At 38.4% G+C, this 17,051-nt stretch overlaps 1 protein-coding gene across 11 annotated transcripts in view; it reads right to left on the bottom strand.

Annotated features, from left to right (window-relative positions):
- The window catches only part of KMT2C (lysine methyltransferase 2C), a 283,231-nt gene that overhangs the window by 251,572 nt on the left and 14,608 nt on the right, over positions 1 to 17,051 (bottom strand). Inside the window, exon 1 of one of the 11 annotated variants that reach the window (XM_061587638.1) lies at positions 5,784 to 6,279. The exons of 9 other annotated variants lie outside the window; for them this stretch is intronic. The gene's annotated coding sequence lies outside the window, so the exon portion shown is untranslated. Of the gene's footprint in view, positions 1 to 5,783; positions 6,280 to 17,051 lie in introns of those variants that run through there. One more of the 11 variants, XM_061587639.1, reaches the window with a different exon arrangement.

The raw sequence follows: 17,051 nt of genomic DNA, 5'->3' as shown, positions 1-17,051 counted from the left end.
CACTGTGGCTCAGCAAGGACAGGAGACTTGTGCTGACAGAGCCCAGTGGAGCCAGGAACCTGCCAGTTCAGCCAGAGGTCTGCCACATACAACTCCTCCCATCCCAGCGTAAACTCAAATTAGATTGCTCCCAAGGTCTCAAAACAACAACAACTGCCATCCATCTACTGTCAAGTTCACATTACAAGCCCCTTCTCTGTTGTACTGTATACAGCCTGTTCCCAATGTACTATATCTATATAGTATATATACTATATCTTTTGGAAAGTTGTTTGTCTTACTATGCATATAAACACACCTTAACATATTATAACCAAATTTTGTAAGATGATTCCTGCGATCAAGGAGCAGATTTTTGCCTATGTCTGGATAAAATTGGTTACCAATTTAAACACTGATTTTGAAACTGCACTGACTTTTTTTGTTTTTTAGAATTCCCAAACACCAGGTGTAAGGCTGACAGTCACTTTATTTTCAGTCACTTAGCTCATTTGGGGAAATTTTACTTGTGGTACTACATCCTTGAATATCACAGGACCTGAAAATGGAGGATTTTTCTGCCCTTGCGATGTGGAATGCCTTCCCCCTGACTACATGAAGCATCATCTATTTCCTGCAGATATCTTGTGAAGATATATTTTTGCCAAGACCTTCTCTGATCTATAAGATCAGGTGTCGTTATTTATGAATTCCTGTTTTATCAATTTTTATCATATGCTATTATACAAAAATAACATAAAAATACAACAGTGCATCATTTAGGAATTTTTAAAATATTAATCAGTTTAGAAATGATTTTAAATAATAGTATATATCTTTCTACTTCTACTGCTTTTTCTCGTGATTTTAAGTTCTTATGAGTAGAGACCATCTACAACTGTCTGGAAAACATTCAAAACATAAGACGTCAAATGAGCACTCTTTTCCTTGTAAAGCACAAACTATAATTAGTTCAAATCAATATCTCAACAGTTATTTTACTCCAGAGGAAGGCAACTCAAGGGAATTATGTATACTCCAACTATGTACAGCATACAGCCATTTTCTAGATCTTCACTAAGGGTAGATTTCTGACTTTTTATTTATTTAAAATATTTCTATCCCGCCCAGGCCCTCCCTTAGCATGTGCGGGGCCCGGGGCAAAAGCAAAGTTGGGGGACCCCCACATTTGCTCCGGATCATGGTCTTGGCCGAGTCGCCGCCGTAGGTGTGCAGGCACCAGTCCCGGAACTGCCGGCCCAGCTTGCTGTCCCCGGGGCAGCTACCGCTCGCTGATTGCAGCAGGAGTGGCGGCAGCGGCTTCATCATGGTGGGCGGGCAGGCGGGCAGGCAAGCGAGCCCCCATCCTGGGCGGAGAGAAAGAGAGCGAGCGAGTGCTGCGCCCTGCCTGCCGAAGGCAAGCAGGCAGGGAGGGAGGAGCCGGCTGGTGAGCAGATCACCAAGTGCAGGGCCCCCCCAGAGCGCGGGGCCCGGGGCAACTGCCCCGCTTCCCGACGCCTAAGGGCGGCTCTGATCCCGCCCTTCTACCCTATAATAGGGCACTCAGGGCGGCTTACAAAATAAAATCAAACACATACATAATAAAACTGTAAACAGTAAAATCACAAAAACATTAAAATAAATTGAAATACATAAAATACTATATATATATATATATATATATATATATATATATATATATATATATATATATATATATATATATATATATATATATATATATATATATGCACACACACACATATACATATATATATAGGGGGTGTTACTAAAGGGACTACAAAGGTAAAATTTAATGTAGAAGGCATAAAATCAGTGTCAGGCTCTACCTTCAGTCCCTCCCAAAGGCTCTCTGGAACAAGAACATTTTCAAAAGTCTCCAGAAAACCAACAGGGAAGGAGCAGAGCAGACTTCTTGGGGTAGGGTATTCCAAAGCTTGGGGGCCACAGCTGAAAAGGCTCTCTTCTGCGTGCCTCTTAGTCTAACATCTTTTATTCCAAGCACGCAGAGGAGACCAGAGGCAGATGATCTTAAATCCCGGGCAGGTACATATGGGCATATGCAGTCCCTCATATATATTGATCCAAGGCCATTTAGGGCTTTAAAGGGCAGAACCAGCACTTTGAGTTGGGCCCAGAAACAAATTGGGAGCCAGTGGAGTCAATAAAGAACAGGGGTGATATGCTCCCTGCGCTGTGCTCCAGTTAACATTCTGGCTGCAGCATTTTGAACCAACTGCAATTTCCAAACATCACCTTAACATATACTTGTTTTTAAAGGGTGCATTTGAAAGACTTTAAAAAGACAATACTCAGAATAAGAACAGGGTACAATTTTGTTTCCTGAACCAAGTCAACATATTTTACTGCACAGAACCTCCAAATTACCGCTAGTCTGATTTGCTTATAAACAATCATTTACTCACTGGACTGACATCTGCAAAGAACCATTTTTCTAAATTTCCAAAAGATAGTATTGTATCCAACATTAGTCATTCTCAGGGTAGACCCATCGGGATGTATCCAGTGAAGCCATTCCATTTCCCAATGACTTCAGTTTGTGCAAAGGAAATTCCTCTCCTTTCCCTGTGTTCCCCCCCCCATCTGCTCTGGACGATTGGGGGTAAAAAAACAGAACAGGATGTGGGAGGAACAGAAAGGAAGGGTAAGTTTTGTTGTGCAGACAGACATTCTTCTGCAAACGGGATGACTTTGTTGCATAAACCCCTTGAAATTAAAGGACATGACTAACTTAGGTCCATTAACTTTAATGGGTCTACTGTGAGTAGCATTTAGCTGGATACAACCCATTATTCACTATTATGTATTAATTTATTAGATTTATATCCTGCTCTTCCTCCCAGTAGGAGCCCAGGTACTGAAAACAGTACCCTATAAACTAACTAGTGTTAATGCATCATCACTATATTAACCTTAATGCCTTATCTATCATATCTTTTCCAAATTTCTAATGGCGTTTGTTTCATCCAAAATCACAAATGAGTGGCAAAGCATATGTTATATATTACGTAATTCAGGTGTGCCTAACTGGCAGCTCTTCAGATGTTGCTGGACTACTTCAATCATCCCTGGGACTGATAGCAGTTGTAGTCCAACAACAACTGGAGGACTACAGGTTAGCCACTCGTGTTATAAATACTCCATTAGTAATAACATACACCAAGGTATTTTGATGCACTGAATGCCAGGATGGTTTTACCTCAGGGGAGGAAAGCTGCAAGAACTAGGTAATGCTGTAATAAGACATTTGGAAAAAGGTGAATTTCTGACTTAGCAATTATGATTGTTAGTAGTCCCTACTACTACTAGAACTACTACTAGACCGACTACTATATGGCTTTAAAAGAGAATTAGACACATTCACAGATGATAAGTCTATCAACAGCTACTAGCAACAATGACTAAGTTCTGCCTCCATTGTTGGAGGCAGTATTGCACTGAATGCCAGTTGCTGGGACTCACAAGTGGGGAGAGTACTGTTGCATTCAGATCCTGCTTTTGGGTTTCCCACAGGCATGTGGTTGGCCACTGTGAGAACAGAATGCTGGACTAGATCCAGCAAACTGTTTTAATTTTCTTATGTTCTTAAGAACTCACGTGGTTGTGTGATTTTTACAACCTGGGCTAGAAACATACTATAGCCAGTTTTCACTGCTTAAATATGGGAAACATATAGAAACAAGACAAAGCATACTTTTAACAGAACAGAAACTGACAAGGAAAAGGGGCAAGGAAAAAAAGAGTATAAAAGCACTTCAAACTCATTTTTAAAAGACCAGTTAGATTTCGTGACCACAGCATCTCTTACAGCACAATCCAAGGTGTATCTATTCAGACGTGAGTAGCAATGAACTCAATGAAAACCTTACCACCTTACCTGGAAGTAAGCCTCATTGAGCACAGTGGCACTTACTTGTGAATAAAAATGAATGGGATAGTACTGCTGAAGAGCTGTTTCACTTAATGCCTACAGGGTCTGGTACTCAACTGGGGAGTGGGGGCAGAGAGAGAAAATAAATCTTATCTTCTGTACAGTGTAGTTTACTTTAAAACACATTGTTGGTTGAAATAAAATATGGTGAACAACAAGACTATGCACGTTTCCCTGTTGAAATGACAAAAATATAAGTGATACAACTAGTGTAATATAAAAAGGAAGGAAGGAAGGCTAACTAACTACAGGACAAGCTACGTTTTTTAATATTCTAGGATTTGACATAACATCATGCAGATGTGAAATGAAAAAAGGTTGGTGTCAGTCACTACAATTCAAAATTATGAAACTGGCACATATAACCATAGTAAGTTTAAAAAAAAGAAGACTGATGCTAAATATTATTCATATATTAAAAAAAACAGTAAACAGTCACTGATCTATGATATGCCAGCTTATAAACCTAAGTAGCGTCTGAGGCAGCTGTCTTCAAGGGGTAAGCAGCAACCGCTTCCATAACATTAAGAAACTATTGTATGCTGCTCTTTAAAGAGACATTAATGAATTGCTTAGGATGATGAATGCAGCTGCATTGCACTGCTGGCAGAACAGTATCTTGTCCTCACCCTATATTTGTCTTGAAAGTATCAAAACTAAAAATATTTTCAACCACCAAGCATTGTACTGCAAGGGTTCATCTCTCTGTGCATGAAAATAGTACCAGCAGCACTTAGGATTTTTATTTAGGCATAAAAGGTTTTTTCACTTGTACTTTTCATAAAGTTGTATGATGGTAGCAATAGGTTTGTAAAACCATCAGACTTGCCTGCCACAATGTATTTTCAAGTGTGCATAAGTGTAATAATGTGCATTAAGTCAAGTTCCCACATTTTGAAGTATAATGCAATTCTGTTAACGTCAAAAATTCAGAAATCAAATAAAATTAAACATCCTAAAATTATGTTGAAAGGATAGGTGACTACTGTATCAAAGTCTATCTAGCACTAGATACTTTTTTAAAACTTTTATGCATATCTAGCAATATTAAGACATTAACCCTATAGGTCTTACATATAGAGAACAGCATTAGTACAACATGCTGGAGGAGTTCTTTCTTATACTGTGTATCAAGTTCTCTGAAACAAACTAGTTACATAACCCATTCTTTCACTTATGACCTATTTTATATAGAAAATCAATCATAAATTTAAAATGGTTAAATATCTTATGTTTAAGTTAGAATGTTCCAGCAAACACTTTTAAAATATATTTTAATCAGAGCCATGGATATTATAAATATATAAAACTGTTCTTGGAATTCTATAAATACATTTATATTTGAAATTATTTGCAAACATAAACAGCTTCTCTGGTGAATTTAATAAACCTGTAAATGATATTCTCCACCACAGCCAATTCAACAACACAGCATTGGTGCAGAGAAAAAGTCACTTGTGTCATTTGAAAATACGTATATTTCAGATATATATATATAAAATGTATTTTACCAATCAATTAGTTGCCATCCTAGAGCTGGGCTTTCCACTTGATTGAAGAGTATGATTTTTTTGTTATGAATGTTTAACAGACGTCGATATAAGCATTTTCATGACACGCAAATATAACAAACAGTTCTGAAATATCACAAGCGTCAACTTAAGTCATCCCGGTAACTTTCCAGGACGATGCCTCGGGTCCTACCACTCCTCTTTATAATTCACTATTCGCCTCCACAGAACTGTGAAACAGTCTGCCTGCCACATATAGGTGTTGGACTCCTGTCATATTTTGCCCTTTAATACAAAGAAGTTAACGGCAGGTTACTTACCACCGTTCAATTTTGTCTGCACAACGCTTTCCCCAACCGTGGAACCTTTCACAAAAACCGTAGGAAGGCCGAAGGGGCTGGCATCGGTGCCCGAAGCCGATTACGCGAAGGAAGAAGTTATTTACATGTTAGAATCCAAGCCCAGCGCCGTGTGGAGAAAGACAAATTGCTCAGCCCTCCCTTAGATCAGCCATATTACTCTCCCAAATCAAACAACACTTCACTTCCCAGGCTTACTTCCCTAGCAGCCTCTTCGAAGACAACTGGTAGGCGCTCCCCTAGGCGAGTCTTGCCCTGACCCCCAATTGCAGGCGCCGACCACGAAGGTGATTTCCGAGCCCCCCAAAACGCCTCGGAACTTCAGCTCTTAACGATTTCGCCTCCAACACTAGAGCCGCCGGAGGAGGAGGAGAGGAGGAGGGGAAGGGAAGGGGAGGAATGAAGGGAAAAAGCTGGGGTAGAGAAAGTAGATCCGACTGTTCGGAGCGCCACAAATGTGCGGACTGGATTCAGCCCACCAAGGATCCGGAACGACCGGCCCCAGCCACACTTCCTAGGGAAGCCGCCTCTTGCCTTAACTCTTTCCCGACCAGCTGACAATGTATATGGCAAACGGATCTTTAGTCTGGCATAACCATTCATCTCCAACAAGCTCCCAGCTGCCACAACAGGGGAGAAATGTTGAACAGAATTAAGGCGAGGATTTCATGGCCTGACACAACTCGTATTCATTTGCGTGAAGAGCTAGCAGCATGTCCGAAAGCCTATGGAGAGTACCAAAGCTAGGAAGGAAACCTGTCGTCTCAGTCCCCATAAGGGCTTCAATCTGCCTCCCCTATAAATAGCTCCATAAATGGGGGGAGGTGTGTGTGTGTGTGTGTGTGTGTGTGTGTGTGTGTGTGTGTGTGTGTGAGAGAGAGAGAGAGAGAGAGAGAGAGAGAGAGAGAGAGAGAGAGAGAGAGAGAGAGAGACTTCGTTTCCTGGCCTCCAATGTACTGTATGTGTTTTCAACCTTAAAGTACAGTATTATTTTAAATTAAGAGTTTTCATTCAACCATACTCTCTTCACATTGGTACCATTTCCTTCTTTGTCCCCTTTCCAGTCCCTCAACTGACTTTTGCCAAAAACGTTTCACTGAACAGAAACAAAGGAAGTGTTATGTAACTTTTATTTCAGTTGTCCTGAGCTCCTCCTCTAAAAATATCACAAACTCATCCATTTATTCTTCAGAACTAACCAATCTACAGTCTTAAACCACAAGGCTGACACTGGGCTCCAGTCTTTTGCCTGTCTTAAACAATGTTTCTTTCATGTTTTCCAAGTATTTTATTTCAGTGGCCTGTTTACTGGTCCAAAATTAAGCAATTTTGATTCCACTATTCAGATTATTAGAAAAAACAATTACCTTCATGCCAAAGTTAAAATAAAATGTTAGGCTACAATTCCTATGGTTTTAAATGGAGAATAGTTTTACTAAAGGTAAACTATTTCAGATTTTCCCCAGTAATGCACAATTTACTATTTGGCTGAAAAGACAAGGCTGTAATCTTATGCATACTGACTTGGGAATCTCATTATAAAATTGGAAAAACTCCAAAATCAGTGGAATTTACTTTGGAAAAAGCATGGATACAATCAGAATGCACACATATTTGACATACCAACCCTATAGATACAGTGCAACTGAGTGGCATCCATTATAAAGCAAATGCAATAACTCCTGTGCAAGTCAGGTCATTATTTACACCCCATGTCTAATCCTGTACAATGCAACAACATTTAATCTGGAAACAGTGGCTATGGCTTAAGTAGTAGGACAAATTCATTGTCCTCCATCAGCACATTTTTCTGTATTAGCTCTGAATATCAGTGTCACAGTCTGGTATTGTTCTGCTGCACTTGTTGCAACAGTCATCATGCTTAATCCTAAAATTTATTGTCCAATCAGTAATCCAGAGAAGCAAGTGGCATATTTGAATAAAGCAAACTGTACTTAAAGTTACAGTATATCCCACCTTTCTCTCTCTCAACATAGTTAAGAATAATAATATAAAATTAAAATCTAATTGAATCCCTAGGGCTATCATCAGCCACTCTGCTACCAATACTATGCCACTGGATGCTTGTGAAAAATGACAGAGAACTGATTCTCACTAATAACCATATTGTAAACTAAGTACTGTATATGGGGCTAAATAGGTTTCGTCTAGACTACTAATACAGTCTGGTTGGCTAATTTAAATTTTTGTGTTGAAACCAGCCTAGACTTTATCACCTAGCATTGTAAAAAATTTTAGATGTTAGGTCAAGAAAACAGATACATGCTTCACTCCCCCCACTCCCAAACACACTGGCAAACTGAAAAGGTTCCAGCTTATATAATTCAGCTGAATGCAGGAAACACATCCCACAAAGATAATAGTGTACCTTTATAACTTAGTTTAAGAATTTCACATATAGAAAGGGGTAAGATAATGTTGGGGTAAAGGATAAAAATAATTATTTGAAATAGTTTTCTTGTAAAAAAAAAACCAAGGCCCTTAATTAATAGGACAATCTTTTTTTCCCCAAGATACATCTAACATGTGTTGTGATGTCATAATTCAAAGAAAGAGCTTGCAAGTCAGCTGGAGTTTGAATGTATACAACTCACCTCATCTATGAGACACAGAGGCTCAGGGGACTTCCGGGAAGGGTGACTTAGCCTGTGCCTGCTTTTGAGACGGGCTCCTGCCTCAAAAGAAGCTTATTCAGATATATCAGTCAGATTTTTTCTTTTTTTGACTGATTAAACTTCTCCCGGGTAGGGAGAAACGAAGAGATTAACCTCAAAGCCTATTTTTGTTGGGACGACCAGATCTCATTAATTTATGGGACGAGGTCCAGCCGACGAAGGTGGGACGGATTTTTAACAACAAGCTCTATCTGGAAAAGCGAACGTTCATCTTATCTTCTAAGAGAGAACGCACTAACAGGCAAGCACCCTTCTTTCTATATTTTTCTTTTACTTGACTTAAATTGTTGCTGTTTAAAAGAGATTTGCCAGATTGATCGGTTTTTGACATCTCACTGGGGAGCCATAACTTCTCTCTGCTACTCACTAATTAATAGCTTATCTCTGTTTTTGTTGCAAAAAGCTGTCCTGGATTTGCATTCTAAAGATATACACAGAAGAGGGATTTCTATTCCAGATTTTTATTTTGAAGAATATTATATTGTCTGAGACTACTCTTTTTTTGGTCTATTTTATTTTGACGAATCTGTTTTCTGACGACCGCCATTAATTGTTTCGATCCTGGGAACTGCATTTTGTTTATTTAAGCATGGAGAGATAAGGCTGTCTGCTCTGTTTATACTGTGATGTCACCAAGTTTGGAGTATTAACCCAATTGTTGCTGAAATAAGAAGTGGTTTTCCTATATTTTTCTTTTAAAATGGCAATTAAGAATGTGGCTGAGAAGCTGGAAATAACTATGTTTCAGAAAATAATGGATGAGATTGAGATAACGAAACAAAACCTGCGACAGGGTTGTAAGGAGCTGAAAATTGAATTGAGTAAAATGAAGCAGGAGATTAAAGATATAGGGGTCCCTGTGAGAGAGGTGACCCTGGAAGGGGTCCCTGTGAGAGAGGAGACCCCGGAGATTGGAACAAACGTGGAACAGGAAAAAGATTTGGAGTCTATGGACTTTAGAAACAAAATCTATTGTTTGGAGACACAGGAGATTAAAGACATAGGGGTCCTTGTGAGAGAGGAGACCCTGGAGACTGGAACAGGGGTCCCTGTGAGAGAGGAGACCCTGGAGACTGGAACAGGGGTCCCTGTGAGAGAGGAGATCCCGGAGATTGGAACAAACGTGGAACAGGAACAAGATTTGGAGTCTATGGACTTTAGAAATAAAATCTATTGTTTGGAACTCAATGTTATCTCTGAAGAAATTAATGAAGATTCTAGAGATAAAGTTATCAATGGCATGGATAATCTTCTGGACTGGAATGATGTGATGGAGCCCAATATAGAGAAAATCTATGGAATTAACTGCAGCCATGTGACAATGGAAAAACTTTCAAGAGATGACCCAGTGTATTTTGAAAAAAAGAACAGAGATATGATTTTACAGCAGTATTTCAGCAACCTATTCAGAATGGATGGCAAGAAAATATTTGGGATAGAGGTAATTCCCATCAGACTCTTACTATATGACTATGGCTTTGACAGCAAGATTATTATGGAATACTGATAATGGAAGATTGGATATTGAAATTACTGGACTTAACAAGACTACTGAAGATGGAAGATGGAAAATGGAACTAATAGGGATAATAGAACAATGGCTACTGAAATTACTGAACCTAACAGATTCTGATGTGATGGATTAATTGAAATGTTTATTTTGACTATGGTTATGACAATAAGATTATCATAATTAGTAATGAGATGGATTAATCGATATGCTTATCTGGAAAAAAAAATTGATAGATATATTTCTTAAAGAATTGAAACCTCTCTTTGACTTTTTGTGGAAAGAATAAAGTAATGTTTATGAGATTTGATGATTAAGTAAGATAACTACTGGAGGAAAGTGATTTTATAATATGACTTAAGAGACAGGATTGTTATATATTATAGACTTATAACTGATTTGATCTTTGACAAATGGGAAGTCAATATTTTACTCTTTATTTTTTATTTTTTTTTTTTTCTTTTTTTCTTTTTGTTTAACTATTTTTGATTTTGTTTTTTGTCTTTGAATGTTTTATGATTTTGTCTTGTATGTTTTATGAAAATCTGAATAAAAATTATTGAAAAAAAAAAAGAGACACAGAGGCTCAGATAGGTTATCCCCAACTGTGTTTTTAAAACCTATGAATAACGAAAGTATTGTGTATCTAAAATCTTTCTCAGGTACTATTATGCAAACTGTAGGATTTTAATAGGGTATTTCATGGCAGGTAACCTTAAAAATGTAGTTTAAAAGTGCTTCTTCCATATTACTGAAGATTTATACACTGAAATATACAATGTTTACACTTTATAGTTTTGAACAAAATATCATTTATGAGGAAACATTTGCCATGTATGCTACTTTTCTCATAAAGAAAAATAGCATACTAATATCACGTTGCTACACTGAAGCTGTTCCCGCAAGTGTCCCCCATGGTATACCGTAGAGAACTATTCAATTTACAATCAATTACATGTTACAAGAGGCATGGGACCACCACTGAAAATGGCATTCCTATGTTCTCCAGTAAGATGCACTATTATTTGTCTTATTTAAAAGATTTCTGGACTGCCATTAGTAAAACTATGAGGTTGGCATATGAAGATAACAAAACAATAAATATATAATTCAAAATTAAAACAAAAATGGAGAATATATCAACAAAAAAAAAGTCAGCACAGCAGTTGTTACTTTTAAACCACACATAATGGCTGTGCTCTGCCTCCATAGGTGGAGGCTCCTAACAACTCTCAGCAGCTTTAACAAGCTACAGTTCCCAGGATTCTTTGGGGGAAGCCATGACTGTTTAGAGTAGTATGACACTACTTTAAATTTATAGTGCAGATGGGGCCTAACTGAAATTTCTAAGTAGTCCTCAAAGGTAAGCAGACCCACATACAACACTGAATCTTGCCACTTAGTGGCCAGGGCATGTCAATCCAGGAAAGAGAAGGGGTTGTAGCTGCCAAACCAGTTTAAACTGATTAAAGGTACTGCAACACAGAAGCCACTTACGCTACCAGTGACAATGCCGAATCCAGCAGCATCCCCAAACTACAAAACCAAACATTCAATGCGAGTGTTACATTACCCATAACCATACTTCACTAGTCAGATCAGCCATCTACCAACAGAACCTGAATCTTATCTGGTCTCTTCAGTTTATTGGCCCTCATCCAGTTCAATGGTGGTTCAGCACCTCCACTGCTTCCCCTAAATCTGATTAAAAGGGGAAGATCTCGATGTCATCAGCATCAAATCAGCTAAAGAGTCAAGCAATATCTCCCAGCACTACCTTCTTGACTCCACTCTCTAACAAGGTATTAAGTCATTGGAATACAGTGTCCCACAATCCCCTGACAGCTTATCCAGAATAATGCCATGATTGATGGTACTGAAAACCACTGAGAGGACTGGGGGAATGAGCAGGATCACACCCTGTCTGTCTTCCAGCACAAGTAATCCATCAGGACAACCAAAGCTGCTCCCATGTCAAAATCCGGCCTGAAACCAGAATCAAATTGTTCAAGATAATCAGTTTCATCCAAGAGTAATTGCACACGGTTCATGCACTCAAGCATCTTTTCCAAGAAGCAGAATATTTGCCATCAGCTGTTAGTTAATAAGCACTACAAGATTTTAATAAGGAGCAGCAGCTTCTTCAAGGTGGCCTGGTTTGCTCACTCTCTTAAAGAAGCAATAATCCCCTCCTGCTAGATGTTAGTTAGATGCCAAGATGGCAAAGATAAAAAGAACAGGTGGTCAGCCTCACACCCAAAGCGACTTGTCATAACCTCAGGTTGCAGTAGCTGAAACTCATCCAACAAAATTGATGTAAAAATTCATCATGTAATAACACACACAGCAAGTGATGTTGCATCTTATGTGGGGAAACTCAATACAGGAGTGCCTTTTTGGAGATATCCTCAAGTTGTTTATAATTCATACATCCAGTTTTTGAAACTGTATGTTTTATTTCTACCCCACACTTATTTCTTATTCATTTATTCTGCTTTTCAGTCAATTATTGTTTCCCTTTTTTTTTTTACAATAATTTTTATTCAAATTTTCATAAAACATAGAAAACAAAATCATAAAACATTCAAAGACAAAAAACAAAACAAAACAAAAATGATTAAACAAAAAAAAATAAAATGTTGACTTCCCATTTGTCACATATCAAATCAGTTATAGGTCTACAATATATAACAATCCTGTCTCTTAAATCATATTATAAAATCACTTTCCTCCAGTAGTTATCTTAATTAATCATCAAATCTCATAAACATTACTTTATTCTTTCCACAAAAAGTCAAAGAGAGGTTTCAATTCTTTAAGAAATATATCTATCAATTTTTCTCCAAATAAACATGTCAATTAATCCATCTCGTTAATAATTATAATAATCTTATTGTCATAACCATAGTCCAAATAAACATTTCGATTAATCCATCTCATCAGAATCTGTTAGGTCCAATAATTTCAATAGCCATTATTCCATTATCCCTATTAGTTCCATCTTCCATCTTTAATAGTCCTGTTAAGTCCAGTAATTTCAGTGTCCAATCTTCCATTATCAGTAGTCCATAATAATCTTGCTGTTGTAGCCATAGTCATATAATAAGAGTCTGATGGGAATTTCCTCTATCCCAAATATTTTCTTGCCATCCATTCTGAATAAGTTGCTGAAATACTGTTGTAAAGTCATATCTGTGTTCTTCTTTTTTACAAAATGCACTGGCTCATCTCTTAAGAGTTTTTCCATTGTCACATGGCTGCAGTTAATTCCATAGATTTTCTCTATATCAAGCTCCATCACATCATTCCAGTCCAGAAGATTATCCAAGCCATTGATAACTTTATCTCTAATATCTTCATTAATTTCTTCAGAGATAACGTTAAATTCCAAACAGTAGATTTTATTTCTAAAATCCATAAACTCCAGATCTTTTTCCAATTCCACATTTGTTCCAATCTCCAGGGCTTGTATCTTCCCTTTATTTTTTCTTTTCTCATCTCTGATCTCATTCTCCTCTCTCACAGGATCCCCTATTTCTTTAAACTCCTGCGTCATTTTGCTCAGTTCAATTTTCAGCTCCTTACTACCCTGTCGCAGGGTTTGTTTCGTTATCTCAATCTCATCCATTATTTTCTGAAACATAGTTACTTCCAGATTCTCAGCCACTTTCTTGATTGCCATTTTTAAAACCACGAAAACAAAGCAAAACAAAAATAAAGAAAAACCACTTCTTATTTCAGCAACAATTGGGTTAATATTCCAGGCTTGATGACATCACAGTATAAACAGAGCAACCTGCCTTATCTCTCTATGTTCAAGAATGCAAAACAAATTTAGTTCCCAGCATCAAAACAGTTAGTGGCGTCGTGAAGAAGCAGATTCGTCAAAATAAAATAGACCAAACAGAGAATAGTCCCAGACAATATAATATTCCTTGGAATAGAAATCAGGAATAGAAATCCCTCTTCTGTGTATATCTTTAGAATGCACTTCCAGGACAGCTTTTTGCGACAGAAACAGAGATAAGCTGTTAATTTCGTGGATAACAGAGAAGAGTTATAGCTCACCCAGAAGCTGTCCAAAGCCAATCAATCTGACAAATCTCCTTTTGCTGCAACAATTTAAACCAAGTAAAAAAAATAATAGAAAGAAGGGTGCTTGCCTGTTAGTCCGTTGTCTCTTTAAAGAAAAGATAAACGTATCGCTTAAGCAGATAGAGCTTGTTCGAAAGTCCGTCCGGCATTGTTGGCTGGACCTTATCTCATAAATTAATGAAATCCAGTCCTCCCAACAAAAACAGGCTTTTGAGGTTGATCTCTACGTTTCTCCCTGCCCGGGAGAAATTTCATCAGTCAAAAAAAAAAACGTTCTGACTGATTTATATCTGAATAAGCTTCTTTTGAGGCGGGAGCCTGTCCCAAAAGCAGGCACAAGCGAAGTCACCCTTCCCGGAAGTCAGTCAATTATTGTTTCCCAACGCATCTCAGATCAATTTTTAAAAGTGAGAGTAGTTCGTAAGCACGATGGCAGGGAATGGCAGTTCAAGGCCAGTATAAGCAGGCATTTATATTTTTAGTTTGGGCCAAACTGATCTTCCCTTGCTTTGTTCTAGAATGAATTGGTGGTTCTTGTTCCTTTCGCCTATGGATGGGGCCAGAATGTCCTTTCTCCTTGCTTCTGCAATCCCAGGTAACTGTAGGAGCAGAGTGTTCTTTCTGGCTTAGAGAGGAAAGAAAGTTCCCTGCAGCTGCTCCTTCTCTGGCTAATGAATGAGACTAGGCTTGTCTTTACCATGCCGTGATGTTCTTCCTAGGAGGCATGAGATACAAAATCCCAGTGGTCCTTGGTCCTCTAGCCAGTGGCAGAGACCAGTGTGCGCTTCTCTTTAGCTCTGTAGTTCCAGGACAACATGTTAACAACATTCAGAAGTACCATATTCTACACTAAAAATATGTTCTTATGTTTCATGATCACATTTTGGAAGTTAGCTAGTTCTCTTTTATAAGAACGCCAAAAGTAATTCATAGCAGATACTCATAAATCTACCAACCACCAAATGTATAAGCAAAAACAAGAGCTTCTAAACTAAAGGCAAACAAACCAGATTCTAGGTTAGGGATATGCCTAACCAACCTTGTTTCCATTTATAGTGAAACACAAAGATGCCCTGGTCTAGCTAAGAGAAGTGCGTATACAGAAGCAGGTTTCCATGTTTGCATCCCTGGCTGGACAGAGAACCTTATGTACAACAAGGTACTACATGAGTCCCTTCAGGAATATATAAGGTTTTGTAGGCATACACTCCACCTTACAAGCTAACTTTTTCCACAGTGTGCAAAGATGCTTCCAAAGTTGCCCAAGGTTTTGGAGGTAGCTTGTCAGGCAGTGTGAGGTGCTGTGATCAGTGTGACTCAGAAGCATTACCAAGTTTATGGAGCCCTTTGGATTAGGGCCCAAACTTCCATAACTTGTGTTTTGATCCCATGCAATTACATGTTGTCTATTTATTGTCTTTTCTTCCTATTTATCTTCAAGATCTAGTCTTCTGGGTCCCACATAATTAAACCTTTTAGTGACATTCTCAACCATCAAGGTTGGCCTCTCTTATTTTCTTTATGAAAAAACATTCAAACAACTGCTACATATACCTGGCTGAATATCCTGACATCACCTAATATTTGGAATATATCTCATCACTGCATGCTTTTGAGGAGGAAACCGCCTATATTTTATGGAGAGTTTTCAGTCCAATTACTGTACATATATATATATAAAAAAGAGGGGATGAGTGAATTGGAGGAAGCCAAACAAATGACACTACAGAAACAGGAATACACAGAGATGGTTCAAGAGGAGAGGGAACACTTCCACTTTTATGGAGGAATGTTCTTTCATTACAAATCTAGCCATCTATCAAAATTAGACATTATCTTGACATTTAACAAGATTGATTGTGGAAAGCAATATTTTAACAGAAGTTACTATACATCAAGGAGTCTATGTTTCATGATAGCAATTTTAAAAAATCACTGTAGTTTACAGAAACTGGTTATTTCAACTCATTTCAAACCCGTTCCAGACCCAGTTTTTGGATGGAAACAGCCTTGGTCACTCTGATGACATACATCAGAGAACGGATGGGAGCAGTGCAATCCTATTAGTTCTTAACTGGTTTCAGTACGTTCAACCATGGTATCCTTCTTCATCACCTGGATAGGTTGGGTTTAGAAGTAGTGATGGCTGGATGAGTATTTCTGTTCCCTTTCACGTTCATTCACCCCCTCAGTCTGTTTCATTCCGTATCCACATAATTGTACAATTTCTTTTTAAATCCAAACAACGCCCACCATGTCTCTTTCTACTAGCTCAACAAGGTCCAAGGGCTATCTTTAACTTTTCTGTCTCTCGATACATGATTTTCTAGCTGCAAAAATCATCTATTAAGGAAAAAAGGTTAAAAGTAGCCTTCAGACCATCTTGTTGAACTGTAAGTAGCAGTTTGATGAAGAGCTGACTAATCCACATAAATACATTCCAATCTCCACAATGGTCTAAGAGGTACATATTACAGAGCAAGTTATTTCTTCCCCATCCCTTCTTAGAAGGCACAGCACTGCAGGAGCTCCAGTTCTTCCCAGAGGCATGGTCTCAGAAGGTGCGCTAGGGAATATTTGCCCAAGGCTTGTGGCATACAGGGTGTTGTAGAGTTCCATCTTGTCCATGCTGTTTAATATCTACATTAAATGGTTAGGGAAGAGATTTGGGCTGTAGCACCATCAACATCTTGATAAAATGCAGCTCTGCCTTTGTTTTCCACCTACAAATCCCAAGGATGCTGTGAAACTCCGGAGCAGGTGTCTGGAGGCAGTTTGGGGATGGATGCAGGTGAGCAAACTAAAACATAATCCAGGAAATACAGAGATGCTATGGGTAGGGTAACCAGATAATCTGGGCATAGGGATGCAACCATTTTTGTATGGGGCTGTATTCCCCCCAAAGGAACAGGTTTGCAGTTAGGAGGT

This window comes from Rhineura floridana, chromosome 10 (genome assembly GCF_030035675.1).
Source record: "Rhineura floridana isolate rRhiFlo1 chromosome 10, rRhiFlo1.hap2, whole genome shotgun sequence".
Classification (NCBI taxonomy): domain Eukaryota; kingdom Metazoa; phylum Chordata; class Lepidosauria; order Squamata; family Rhineuridae; genus Rhineura; species Rhineura floridana.
The sequence above is the reverse complement of the archived record's forward strand: the minus strand, read 5'-3'. Positions and strand labels throughout refer to the sequence as shown.